The sequence below is a fragment of the Zalophus californianus genome, chromosome 7 (assembly GCF_009762305.2).
Source record: "Zalophus californianus isolate mZalCal1 chromosome 7, mZalCal1.pri.v2, whole genome shotgun sequence".
NCBI lineage: Eukaryota > Metazoa > Chordata > Mammalia > Carnivora > Otariidae > Zalophus > Zalophus californianus.
Window position 1 is genome coordinate 72,848,961 of NC_045601.1, and position 12,907 is coordinate 72,861,867.

At 40.6% G+C, this 12,907-nt stretch overlaps 1 long non-coding RNA gene and 2 other non-coding genes across 5 annotated transcripts; all 3 read left to right on the top strand.

The window, feature by feature from the left end:
- The first annotated feature begins 1,888 nt into the window (after positions 1–1,888).
- On the top strand, positions 1,889–3,821 carry LOC113927516. 3 transcript variants are annotated; one of them, XR_003521648.1, is made up of 6 exons: positions 1,889–1,960; positions 2,354–2,580; positions 2,665–2,729; positions 2,813–2,874; positions 3,160–3,224; positions 3,443–3,821. It is a non-coding gene; the product is annotated as an uncharacterized LOC113927516 (long non-coding RNA). The 3 variants fall into 3 exon arrangements; XR_003521646.1 differs by having other exon boundaries at positions 3,160–3,209; XR_003521647.1 differs by having other exon boundaries at positions 1,926–1,956; positions 3,160–3,209.
- Positions 2,951–3,020, top strand: LOC113928169. The gene has a single exon (XR_003521846.1). It is a non-coding gene; the product is annotated as a small nucleolar RNA SNORD50 (small nucleolar RNA).
- Positions 3,278–3,347, top strand: LOC113928167. Its single transcript, XR_003521844.2, has one exon. It is a non-coding gene; the product is annotated as a small nucleolar RNA SNORD50 (small nucleolar RNA).
- Positions 3,822–12,907: the final 9,086 nt, after the last annotated feature.

Consider the following 12,907-nt stretch of genomic DNA (forward strand, 5'->3'; position numbering starts at 1 on the left):
ATAAGAAAAAACATGTACATATGTTTGTATATGCATAGAAAGTAAAAAACTATTAACAGTGGTTACTGTTAACAGTGGGGAGATTCCCAGTGATATGGAAAGGAACTTTTTGCTTTTTGTACTGTTTTAGTTTTTTCACTATGAGCAACATGCAAATTTACATTTACATTAAAAAATACTGTTGAAAAATCTACATAATGCCTAGCCAAGTAAGTACTTCGTCACTTAGGTTCCTGTTACAGATATTTGCTTTTCACTATTATCTTTTAATCTGTAGTCTGGTCTTTAATTTTCTAAATTTTCTAAATTAATTTCTAAATTAATTTTCTAAAAGGCCACCCCTTATATTCTTTCATTCATTCAACCAATTGTTACCAATAACCTACTTTATGCCACACAGAACACTGTTCTAAAGCAGAACAATAAACAGTGGACACAAAACCGTATGTTCCTTACACATCGGCAGGACAATAAACAAATCGCACATAAATAATAATTAGTAATGAATGCCATGAAGACCTGAATTTTCAAATGCTAGAATGTTCAAATGTCATGTGTGCTTGTGTGCATATACACGTATTCGCTCACACAGTCATTGCTAATTTTTTTTTAAGATTTTATTTATTTATTTGGCAGAGAGATACAGAGAGAGAACAAGTAGGCAGAGAGGCAGGCAGAGGGATAGGGAGAAGCAGGCTCCCCGCCGAGCAGGGAGCCCGATGCGGGGCTCGATCCGCTACTTAATTTTTTTAAAAGTTTATTTGTATATAGTATTCGGGGATATTTCTGAAATTTAATTTTCTCCTGCATTCATTTTAACGATCTTAGCACAAAGTAAAAACAGCAAAACTTTTCAGTTGTGCGAATTTAGGCAATTAGCTGCTTTAGGGGGGCGCCTGAGTGGCTCAGTCATTAAGGTCTGCCTTCGGCGCGGGTCATGGTCTCAGGGTCCTGGCATCGAGACCTGCGTGGGGCTCGCTGCTCCGCGGGAAGCCTGCTTCTCCCTTTCACACACACCCTGCTTGTGTTCCCTCTCTCGCTGTGTCTCTCTCTGTCAAATAAATAAAATCTTTAAAAAAAAAAAAATCAGCTGCTTTAGGGCCTTAATTTTCTCCTCTGCCAAATGGGGTATTTACCTCTCAGGTTGGCTGTCTCGGGAAGAATTCTAGGTGCTGATCATACAACTCAACAGCAGTGCCTGGCCCAAGGAAGCGCGGGGGTGGGATGGGCCCCAGTACCGCAGGGACGCCCGCACTGGGGCGCAGCTGGGCCGCGTGCAGCGCGGGGGGCGGGCTCTCTGGGGAGGCGCGGTATTCTCGCTGTGGACCGCAGGAGAAATGCGGCGCTTTCACGTACTTTTTTCACCCGAGCACTTCTGTACGCCAATTTCTCTTTCCGGGCGTGCTGGGGCCAGTGCCTGCCAGCTCGTGCGGTGCCCGCTGGGAGTCAACTCCCGCCCGGCGCCGGCCAACTAACCAGCCCGACTTCTCGAGAGGGCAATACGCTGAGGCCGCCCTGCGCTGCAAAATTCAAGTCCACTCCCGGCCCCGAGCCGGCCAATCTGTTCTGGGCAGACTTGGCCGGGAGCAGGCGGCAGTCTCGCCTCCAAACTGCAGCAGTTAGTTTGAATTCTGGCGCCACTCCCGAGCCACGTAGAGCCAGACTCCGAAGCGACGGATCGCCGCGCGCACCGGGCGCGCACCGGGAACTGGGAGAGCGTGCGGTGGGCGGGCGACGCGCGCGCCACGCCCCGGAACCAGCCCCCGAAAGAAAAGAACGGCCGCGCGCGCTCCCGCTCTCTCTCCTCAGGAAACGGCCACGCCCCGTCCTCTCCCATGTCCAATAAACGCGAGGGGGCGGGGCAACCTCGGTCTGACTCAGGAGAGGCTATAAAGGGAACTGCTGGAAGCGTAATTCGGTCTTTTACGTCTGGACTTGGGAGGCCGTACTTTGGTGGTAGGTGAGTGGGCGTTGTGGGCGAGTACCCGGGCGGGCAAGGTTGGAGCTGGGGCTGAGGTTCGCTGTCGCCCTGTGAGATTTTAAGACATTTCAACTCAGGGTGCTGTGGGTTGGAAAGTTGCACGTGGGAAACACGCAGCCAGACCGCCACGTGTCCCGCGTGGTGGTGGCGGCGGCGGCAGCGACAGGCTTCGAGCTTAGGCGGGCGGAGGCTGGTGTTGATGGCCACGAGCGCTACGCGCGGCCTAGTTGATAAGCGCCGACACCCGACTGGCGGAACCTGGGCGGCGGCGGAAGAACAACCATATTCCCAGGATTTGGGGCGCAGAGTTAGTTTTACGATGAGAATAAGAGGCCTTTACTAATTAGACCATTGTTTTTTTTCTCGTCGCAGATCAAAAGATTATTTGAAAATGGGCGGTCTCCGACCTTGTCTGAGATTGGAGTGGTACTGTGCCCAGGTGGCGCTGTGTGCAAACCAGATTAGTGAAAGGCAGGGTTCTGGTACTGAAAACCTTCGACTGCCGTTCTGTGAAAATGCTTAGTTTTCCAAAATATTGGTCCCCTGCGGGACCAGTGGCTCTCAGTGGTGTAACGGAACTGTTACCTGGAGATGTTGAGGTAAGTACAGTTGATAGCTTAGAGAAGTAAACCTGTTGATATACAGGAAAAGATGATGTATCATTGAAACTTGCTTCTTAATAGATGGCAAAGGAAAATTCCAAAACACGTGAGAGAACACTTGGTTGGAAACTGACAATCTTAGCCAGGTATGTGTTGGGTTAGTGTTTTGATTCAGTATGTTTAGTCCATAATGTAGATTAAGTGAAAAAAATTTTTTGTCCTTGAACAGCATCCTGGAGGTTGAAGAAGAATAATGGAGCTATAAATGTCACTGACGAACAACCTTGCAAAGTAAGTTGTGTGGTTTCCAAAATCTACAGTGTTTCTAGTATAGTACTTCTCTGACATGTTCTATGGATTATGGTCTAATCAATGATGAAACCTATCCCGAAGCTGACTACCTGAAGAAAAGCATGTACGGATTCGGCTTCTGAGATAAGACCGATGAGCAGAAATAAAATTTTCGTTGTCTGGGTTTTATAAATTAGGTTATAAATCTTGTAGGGGGAAAACTGCTACCTCACAGTGATGTACTATAGGTTTTGTGTGTGTGTTTGTTTTTTTCTTTGCCAACAGTGAGGGATCGCTGTCTGCCCATGCAAAGAGTTTGCAGTAACCTTCCTCAGGTATAACCCATTTCTGTGAGTGGAGATTTTTTTATTCAACAGTTGGTCAGTATTTTGTCCTTGGTCTTAATCTATGATGATCTTATCCCGAACCTGAATATCTGTTGAGAAAACTTATACGGATCTGGCTTCTGAGATAGACCATTATAAGGACAAAGATATTTTTTAAAAAATTCTTCTGCTCTTCTGATGTTAATAGTCTCGTAAATCTCAAATGTTTCTTCCTTTTCTAGGGCTAATGCTACGAGATTTGCTTCTATGAAAAACAAGGAAAAGCTCTTCACTTTACTGACATGGGAAGAAAACCTACAAATCAAGACAATATACTGGTTTTTTATTTTTGTAAGCAGATAGTGAAGCAGCATCAAATCTAATGTATCCATAAGAAGCCATTTGCTTTTACTTTTTGTCACACTGCCCTAGTTACAACCTGTTAAATAGATTACTTTGTAGATCTAGCTCTATTTTACAGGAATGCATAGAAAACTTTTTTATGGAGAAGTCTGTTTTCAGTTAACCAGACTTGTAATCAGATTATTCTGAATGCTTCACATTTGGTCACCTGTTTGAATTTAAAATGCGTGATTGTAATTAAAGCTGAGTGAAAATTTACAGAGTAATGTGGGAAAATTCTTAGGTTTTTTTGGAGCAATGACTCGGTTTGGGAGTATCAGAATAAGTACAGATCATGTTGGCTTTTTGTAGGGTACCAAATATTACTGGGTTAATGGTGAGCAAAATGGAGAGACAGTGTCTGTTATTAGGGAGAAAAATCTCAGGTATCAAAATGATCAGGGATTACTGAATCACGGAATAATTGGTTCTAATGCAATTGTAAGTTCAAGATAGAAAATGTAGAACACTGAAAATGAAGAGAGCACAGCATAACAATTATAGGTCCTGGGGGAAGATCAGGGAGTTTAAAGTAGTCAAACATTGCACAGAATGGATTTAGTGTAGACTGTAATAACATCTGCTCTAACCAAGGTGGTTGGGCCCCATGCATGATCATTTTCCCTAAATAGCTGCATGAATAATTTGTTCTAAGTCCATACTTATGTGTCAGTCAAAATAATAGTATTTTTGTCAGCTTATAATGAGCTGTCCTTTTCCCTAAAACGTTTTTCCTGCCTTAGTGAAAATTCAGTTTTAGACCCATGCAGCTCAAAAGAGGCTCATGAGACTAACAAGCATGTTGGGTGGGCAGGCACAGAGTGAATTTGCTCAAGTACTAAAATGTACAAAATGCACATTGGAAAAAGTTTATTGCACCCAAACTAAAAGTTATTAATGCCACCACAGAGATCAAGTAGTCTTAAGTCCCTGCACACTGTTAAACTGTAGGTGCAAGGAATTGCAGTGACCATACATGGTCACTAAAATGTAGGGAAATGAACTGCAAGTTGTCTGCAGGAAATATAAACCAGTCCTTTGGTAGGAAGTAAACTGAAGACACCAGGGTGTGGTCCTTTTAATGAGAGACCTTAAGGCTTGATGAAATCCAGCAATGGGAAAAGCCACTTGGTATAATAGATTATCCATTATCCAAGATGTTTGGTAACATCTTGATGTTACCAAAAGAAATCATGGGAAAACTGTTGCCTTAGGACAACCACTTCAAGAAACACATGAAGAGGGTGCCTGGGTGGCTCAGTCATTAAGCATCTGCCTTTGGCTCAGGTCGTGATCCCAGGGTCCTGGGATCAAGCCCCACATCGGGCTCCCTGCTCCATGGGAAGCTGCTTCTCCCTCTCACACTCCCCCTACTTGTATTCCCTCTCGCTGTGCCTCTGTCAAATAAATAAAATCTTTAAAAAAAAAAACATGAAGATCAGTGGTAGAGTGTATATGAGGTGGAATGGTTTGCAAAATATTAGCTACTGAAATAATTCCTCAGTGCTATAAACTCCCAAGTTAAAATGGCTTTGGATTAGTGACCCTGTTCTTAGTTGCATTTATTACTCAACGTGCCTGATTTATATAAACCAGTGTTTCTATAAGATGAGTTTCAATTAAGATCTTGAGTACCTAGATACCTTAGCTATCTACACTTGTTTGTACAGTAAATGTTAGGTGGACAATGAATGATAAAAGTGATTTGGGGTCTGCACAAAATTTTCCAGGGAAAAGTGTCTACCCTTTCATCAAAGCTGGCAAACATCACTTGAAAACAAGTTGGGAAATACTGCATTGGAGCACTCTGACCTCTTTTCCTGCAGTTCTGTTTTTGCTCCCTTCTCTCACAATTGGATCTGGTAATGTCACATTTCTTCAGTTGATAAAATCCAAATCAAGTTAATATGTTTATGTATTGCACTGTACTGGGCTCTACTAAGGAGGTCAGAGGTAAAATACTTCTGTGTCCTCTCAATAGTGATACAAAATGACAAAATCAAAGGCAAGCTATAATGAAGTATTGTGGGAGAGAAATAATAATATGAGGAAATTGAATAAAAAACAATACAGATGTGAGGAATATCAATTTTTAAGCATATACACTTGAAGCAAAGATTGTATGCTCCAGAATCTGAGAGTGATGAATTGGGAATTTGGGTTATCAATTGGGTGGTCAGATAAGGGACAAATAAGGTGGAACATAAAGGCTGAAGTGTTTTGGGGCAACTGTAAAGCTATGGTCATTTGAATTACCTAAAACAACTTTTCAGTGGGAAGGCATATAGCAGAAAGTCACATAATTTAGTCTGTTGATTATGCAGAGTACACACATGAGCGAGTCAGGACCAAAAAGGTGCAATTTAGTGGAATTAAGCTTGAAACATTAACATGTTATAATTAACATCATTTCCCATTAAAATGGAAAACCTCTAGTAGATCTGGATGTCATTTCTCATTCACACAATGGAGGTCTTGGCTGCTAGACTCTACTAGCCTTAAGCTTTGTGAATGGTTACATTACAGGTAATACCTTTACATTACCAAAGTAGGTAACTACTAGTTACAACCAGGGACCTTAAGTTACCTGGATAAGGGACTTAATCCTGAGCATATGTGCAACTTACAGAGAACAGAGACTCAAAGCCTTAAAGACCTAAGGAATAAAGGAATTTGGCTATAATAGACGGGGATCTGCATGGTTAGGACTGATTCCAGAAGTTGAAAGAGCAAAATCTGTATGTGTCTGGCTTTAGGGGCTTTAGTCAATAGGAATTCTTTTCTTTGCCTTCCATCATGCTTCCAATTTATCTTCAAATCTAGTAGGCTCAAACTTACCATTTGGTGCTTTCTAAAATTGGTTCTATTGCCAGAAATCTAATATCCACTGCACTTGGCTCCCCAATCAAGTGCCCTCTGAATTGATTATGCACCTCATAAATCCTTACTGTTGGCTCAACCTGTATGGAATCTTTTGCTTGTGCTCAGGTTTTTAACACCACTTGCCCAGTTAGAATATTTGAATTCCAACTTGCTAAGATAGTCTGCTTATCTTTTGCTAGTCCTTCCTGGGGATGAGACCTTCTTTCCCATCTTTCCTCCCAAAAGCTTGATTCAGGATCCAAGTAGTACTCACAGCATGGTGTAGTATTCATAAATGCCTGACTGAATATTGCCACTGCCTCTGGCCTCTCTCCACCTCACTGATTCTACGTATTTGGGTACGTACAGAGATCAGAGCAAAGCAAAAGTCTGCCATGCAGTTCCGGAAGCGTTATGGACCATCTTAGCTTTATGGAGGAGAAGGTGTCTTTCCAAAATGAGAACTCGACTCCTCGGTCTCATTCTCACAAGTCCTGGCCTCTTCCTTTACCACTAGCACACTACTAAAGTCCTGGCACGCCATATGGCTGAGTTATAACAGGAAATAAAGATTTAATCTCAACAGAATCCCAGGCTGAGTACAGTATAATCCAACCTATTTGGGAACTTTGTCCTAGTTAGGCTTACTCAGTTGATTCCAGTTTTCTTCAAAAGAGTATTAGTAATGGAAAAAGCATTTAAGAATACTCAATTTATCATTTGAAGAAAAGATTTACAAATACAGTATTATTTTACTGAGGTCAGTAAACTTTTGACCTATCCTTGCCTCCTAACTATATAATTGATGCACAATAAATTATACAGTTTGGTGAGTTTTTCCATTGATACACACCCATGAAATCATTACCACAATCAAAATAATGACTATCCATTTCTCCCAAAAGTGTCCTCTTGTAGAGGCTTAATTTTGAACACCTTACATTTGAGATGGCATCTAATACCCAAATGAAATTTTGAGCTAGGTAGAGAAGTATGAAGTTCAGGGAAGAGATCTGAGCTAGAGAAATAAAATTGGGAGTCATCAGCATGTGGATGGTATATTTAAAGCCATAAGATTAGATGAGATCACCAAGGAGTGAATATAAATAAGAGAAAAGAAGTGGTCCAAGAGTTGAGTCCTGGAACATTCCAAGAGTAGGGGATTCCAGGTTTAGTTGAAATCGTGGAGATTATTTTGTGCCAAGGGACAAAAATTGGGAAGCAGAAATGTGTTGTAAGTCCAACTGCCATATCAAGAACAGAAACTAGATGAAAAAGGAGTTTTGGAATGAAAAACGTGAATGAAATGAAACCTAGCAAATAAATAATTGCTTGGGCTATAGGGCTGGAGATAGCCTTGATTTAATGCAGAGACTTAGCACGGAAATTGAGGGAGTTAATATCTGAGAACAACTTTGTAAAGTATCAGGCAAAATAGTCTCCAGAAAAGAATGAGATAAGGAATTTAGGAAGTATGATAGGGTGTTCATCAAGACACTGTCTACTTAGGTGGAGTCAGCTACAGACAAGTTAGAGGCTTGTCTTAAAGTGCTGAAGTGCCTGCTGAGGCTAAAAATTACCAATTTTAATAGTTAATCAGCGTAATTCTTACTATTTTATGGGGCTTATCTGCCTGGGAGAAGAAAGCAGATCAGTGAATTAATCCAAAATTAGGAATAAACTGGCCCAGAAGGAGCAAAATAATGACAAGCCAAGGGAATTGAGGATGTAGGTAAAACTGTTAAAATTATTAACCTTGAGATCCAGGCTGATTAGGGAAAAAAAAAACAAGTGAGGGTCCCAAGTAAGACAAAATCAGATGTACCACGGAAAAATGCTGATGAAAACTAGGTAAAATAAGGTCCTCTCCACTTATACTAAAAAATGACCCATAGCATGATGTATTCTGATTGTTGGGTTAGCTCCCTCTGGCCCTGGAATGTGAAGTCTTTACAAGAAGAAATTGTACCCTTTAATCTCTTAAATTCTGCCTAAAACAATGTAATGGCTCCTATAAAAAATTAAGTGGAATTCAATTTGTATATTTAGGACAATGATGATGTGATTTAACTTCTCCAAAAGGGGTAAAAGAAAATAAGAAAAGCTGGAAGGCATTAAGGACAAATATATGTGTCCCCCCAAATTCATATGTTGAAGCCCTAACCCGGGGGTGACTATATTTGGAGACAGAACCTCAAAAGAAGTAAAGGAGTTTAAATAAGCTTATAAGGGGAAGGCTCTGATCCAGGAGGAAGACTGTCCTTACTAAAAACCAGACAAAAACAAACCACCAGAGAGCTCACTCTCTGCCTCTCCCCTAGCACACCCACAGAGAAGATGTTGCATGAGCACACAATGCGATGGTGGCCACCCACAAGCCAAGACAAGAGGCCTCAGAATGTTGGATTTCCAGCCTTCAGAACTGTGAGAAAATTCATTTCTATTGTTTAAGCCACCCAGTCTGTGATATTTTGTTATGGTAGCTCTAACAGACTAAGAAGCAAAGGATAAATGGCCACTGCTATAATTTTGGGAGTTTATATTTAGCTAAAGAATTATGAGTAATAACTATGAAAAAAGCCCATGCAATGTAATCCCTCTGGTATTATACATTTTTCCCTTTAGGTTTCTATTTATTAAATTGGAACAAAATCTACAATGTGCTTTCTTATTGAATACTAACAAACAGAGCTGCCAGTCACAAAGTTTCCTCTCCACCTGTTTCATCATCAAGTTCAGTTTTTTGAGAAATAGATAACTTTTTAATAAAAAAAGTATTACTAAAGAGGGATGCCTGGCTGGCTCAGTTGGTAGAGCTTGCAACTCTTGATCTTGGGGTTATGAGTTCAAGTTCTACATTGGGCATAGAGCTCCGTTAAACAATAGAAACTAGGGGGCGCCTGGGTGGCTCGTTGGTTAAGCGACTGCCTTCGGCTCAGGTCATGATCCTGGAGTCCCGGGATCGAGTCCCGCATCGGGCTCCCTGCTCAGCAGGGAGTCTGCTTCTCTCTCTGACCCTCTTGGATCTCGTGTGCTCTCTCTCTCTCTCTCTCTCTCTCAAATAAATAAATAAAATCCTTAAAAAAAAAAAAAACAATAGAAACTAGGGCACCTGGGTGGCTCAGATGGTTAAGCTTCTGCCTTCAGCTCAGGTCATGATCCCAGGGTCCTGGGATCAAGTCCCTTTCAGGCTTCCTGCTCAGTGGGGAGCCTGCTTCTCCCTCTGCCTCTCTCTCTCTCTCCCCCTCATGAATAAATAAATAAAATCTTTTAAAAAATAATTAAAAAATAAAAATATAAAAAATAAAAAATATAGGGCGCCTGGGTGGCTCAGTCGTTAAGCGTCTGCCTTCAGCTCAGGTCATGATCCCAGGGTCCTGGGATCGAGCTCTGCATCAGGCTCCCTGCTCAGAGGGAAGCCTGCTTCTCCCTCTTCCACTCCCCCTGCTTGTGTTCCCTCTCTCGCTGCCTCTCTCTGTCAAATAAATAAATAAAATCTTTAAAAAATAATAATAATAAAATAAAATAAAATAAAAAATATATATCAGAGAAACCAGAGATTGAAATGAAACTATCTCAGATAGAAAGTGAATGTTGTCTGAAGTTGTGTGCTTCACAGGAAAACCTTTTTGACATAAGTGAGATTACTTCTTTCATAATCACCTCGTAACAAAAAATGGTTTAGACTTACTAAATAGTTCACAGCCTCAAATTTTTTTCAGATATTGTTAAAATGTCTGTGCTACCTAGAAAAATCTATACATTCAATTCTATCCCTATCAAAATACCATCAACTTTTTTTCACAGAGCTGGAACAAATAATCCTAAAATTTGTATGGAACCAGAAAAGAGCCCGAATAGCCAAAGGAATGTTGAAAAAGAAAACCAAAGCTGGTGAGATCACAAGTCCGAACTTCAAGCCCTATTACAAAGCTGTGATCATCAAAACAGTATGGTACTGGCACAAAAACAGACACACAGATCAATGGAACAGAATAGAGTACCCAGAAATGGACCCTCAACGCTATGGTCAATTAATCTTCAACAAAGCAGGAAAGAATATCCAATGGAAAAAAGACATTCTCTTCAACAAATGGTATCAGGAAAATTGGACAGCCACATGGAAGAATGAAACTGGACCATTTCCTTACACCATACACAAAAATAGACTCAAAATGGATGAAAGACCTAAATGTGAGACAGGCATCCATCAAAATCCTAGGGGAGAACACAGGCAGCAACCTCTGTGACCTTGGCCACAGCAACTTCTCACTAGACACGTCTCCAAAGCAAGGGAAATAAAGGCAAAGATGAACTATTGGGACTTCATCAGATAAAAAGCTTTTTGCACAGCAAAGGAAACAGTCGACAAAACCAAGAGACAACTGACAGAATGGAAAAAGATATTTGCAAATGACATATCGGATAAAGGGCTAGTATCCAAAATCTATAAAGAACTTACCAAACTCAACACCCAAAGAATAAATAATCCAATCAAGGAAAAGGCAGAAGACATGAAGAGACATTTCTCCAATGAAGACATACACATGAAAAAATGCTCCACATCACTCGGCATCAGGGAAATACAAATGAAAACCACAATGAAATACCACCTCACACCAGTCAGAATGAGGGGAACCCTCCTACACTGTTGGTGGCAATGCAAGCTGGTGCAGCTACTCTGGAAAACAATATGGAGGTTCCTCAGAAAGTTAAAAGTGGAACTACCGTATGACCCAGCAATTGCAAGATACAAAGGTAGTGATCCGAAGGGGCACCTGCACCCCAGTGTTTATAGCAGCAATGTCCACAATAGCCAAATTATGGAAAGAGCCTAGATGTCCATCAACAGATAAATGGATAAAGAAGATATTGTGTGTAGTACACACACACACACACACACACACACACACACATACACACACGTATATAATGGAATACTACTCAGCCATCAAAAAATGAAATCTTGCCATTTGCAATAACATGGATAGAACTAGAGGGTATTATGCTAAGCGAAATAAGTCAATCAGAGAAAGAAGTATATGATCTCAGTGATATGTGTAATTTAAGAAACAAAACAGAGGATCACTGGGAAAGAGGAAAAAATAAGATGAATTCAGAGAGGGAGACAAACCATAGGAGACTTTTTTTTTAATTTAATTTTATTATGTTATGTTAATCAGCATACATTGTATCATTAGTTTTTGATGTAGTGTTCCATGATTCATTGTTTGCGTATAACACCCAGTGCTCCATGCAGTACATGCCCTCTTTAATACCCACTACCAAGTTAACCTATCCCCCCACCCCCTCCCCTTTAGAACCTTCAGTTTGTTTTTCAGAGTCCATAGTCAGTCATGGTTCGTCTCCCCCTCCGATTCCCCCCCTTTATGTTTCCCTTTCTACTATCTTCTTCTTTTTTTTTTTTTAACATATAATGTATTATTTGTTTCAGAGGTAGAGGTCTGTGATTCATCAGTCTTAACACAATTCACAGTGCTCACCATAGCATATACCCTCCCCAGTGGAAGACTCTTAATCATAGAAAACAAACTGAGGGTTGCTGGAAGGGAGGTGGGTGGGGGACAGGGTAACTGTGTGACGTGCATTAAGGAAGTCACGTGATGTAGTGAGCACTGGGTATTATAAGACTGATGAATCACTGACCTCTACCTCTGAAACTAATAATATATGTTAATTAATTGAATTTAAATTAAAAAATTAAAATTAAAAAATAAAAAATACCCCCTCAAAAAATAAAATTTCCTTTTTCTATATGAACATTAGGATTGCAGTAAGTTTTAAAACTTATTTTTTTTAAAGATTTTATTTATTTATTTGACAGAGAGAGACATAGCAAGAGAGGGAACACAAGCAGGGGGAGTAGGAGAGGGAGAAGCAGGCTTCCCCGCGGAGCAGGGAGCCCGATGTGAGGCTCAATCCCAGGACCCTGGGATCACGACCTGAGCTGAAGGCAGACGCTTAACGACTGAGCCACCCAGGTGCCCCTAAAACTTATTTTTTGTAACTGATAGGTCATACCTATCATAATTTTGTTCCCTATTTAATGAAAAACAATATAAAATAATGACACTTTCACTTCTTTTTGTTTTTCACAGTACTTTGACATATATCATCTTGGTTTCTCTTATAGAAACCCTGGAAGGTAAAGTAGGCATAATTTGGTATTCATATATTTTATATGTGATAAACTAAAATTGAGATATTTAAAATATAGGCTGGTTAAGGTCTAGATCACTGGAGGGAATGATTTAATCAATTTTTGTATTTTGCACATAAAAATGCTGTTTTTTAGTTTGGGTGCTACATTTAAGAAAAACACTGACAGACTAGGAGGTATCCAAAGAAAGAAGACAAAGGCTCTGTAAACAATTCATTCTGGACAATACTTTAAGGATTTAGAAATATTTAACCTAAAGAAA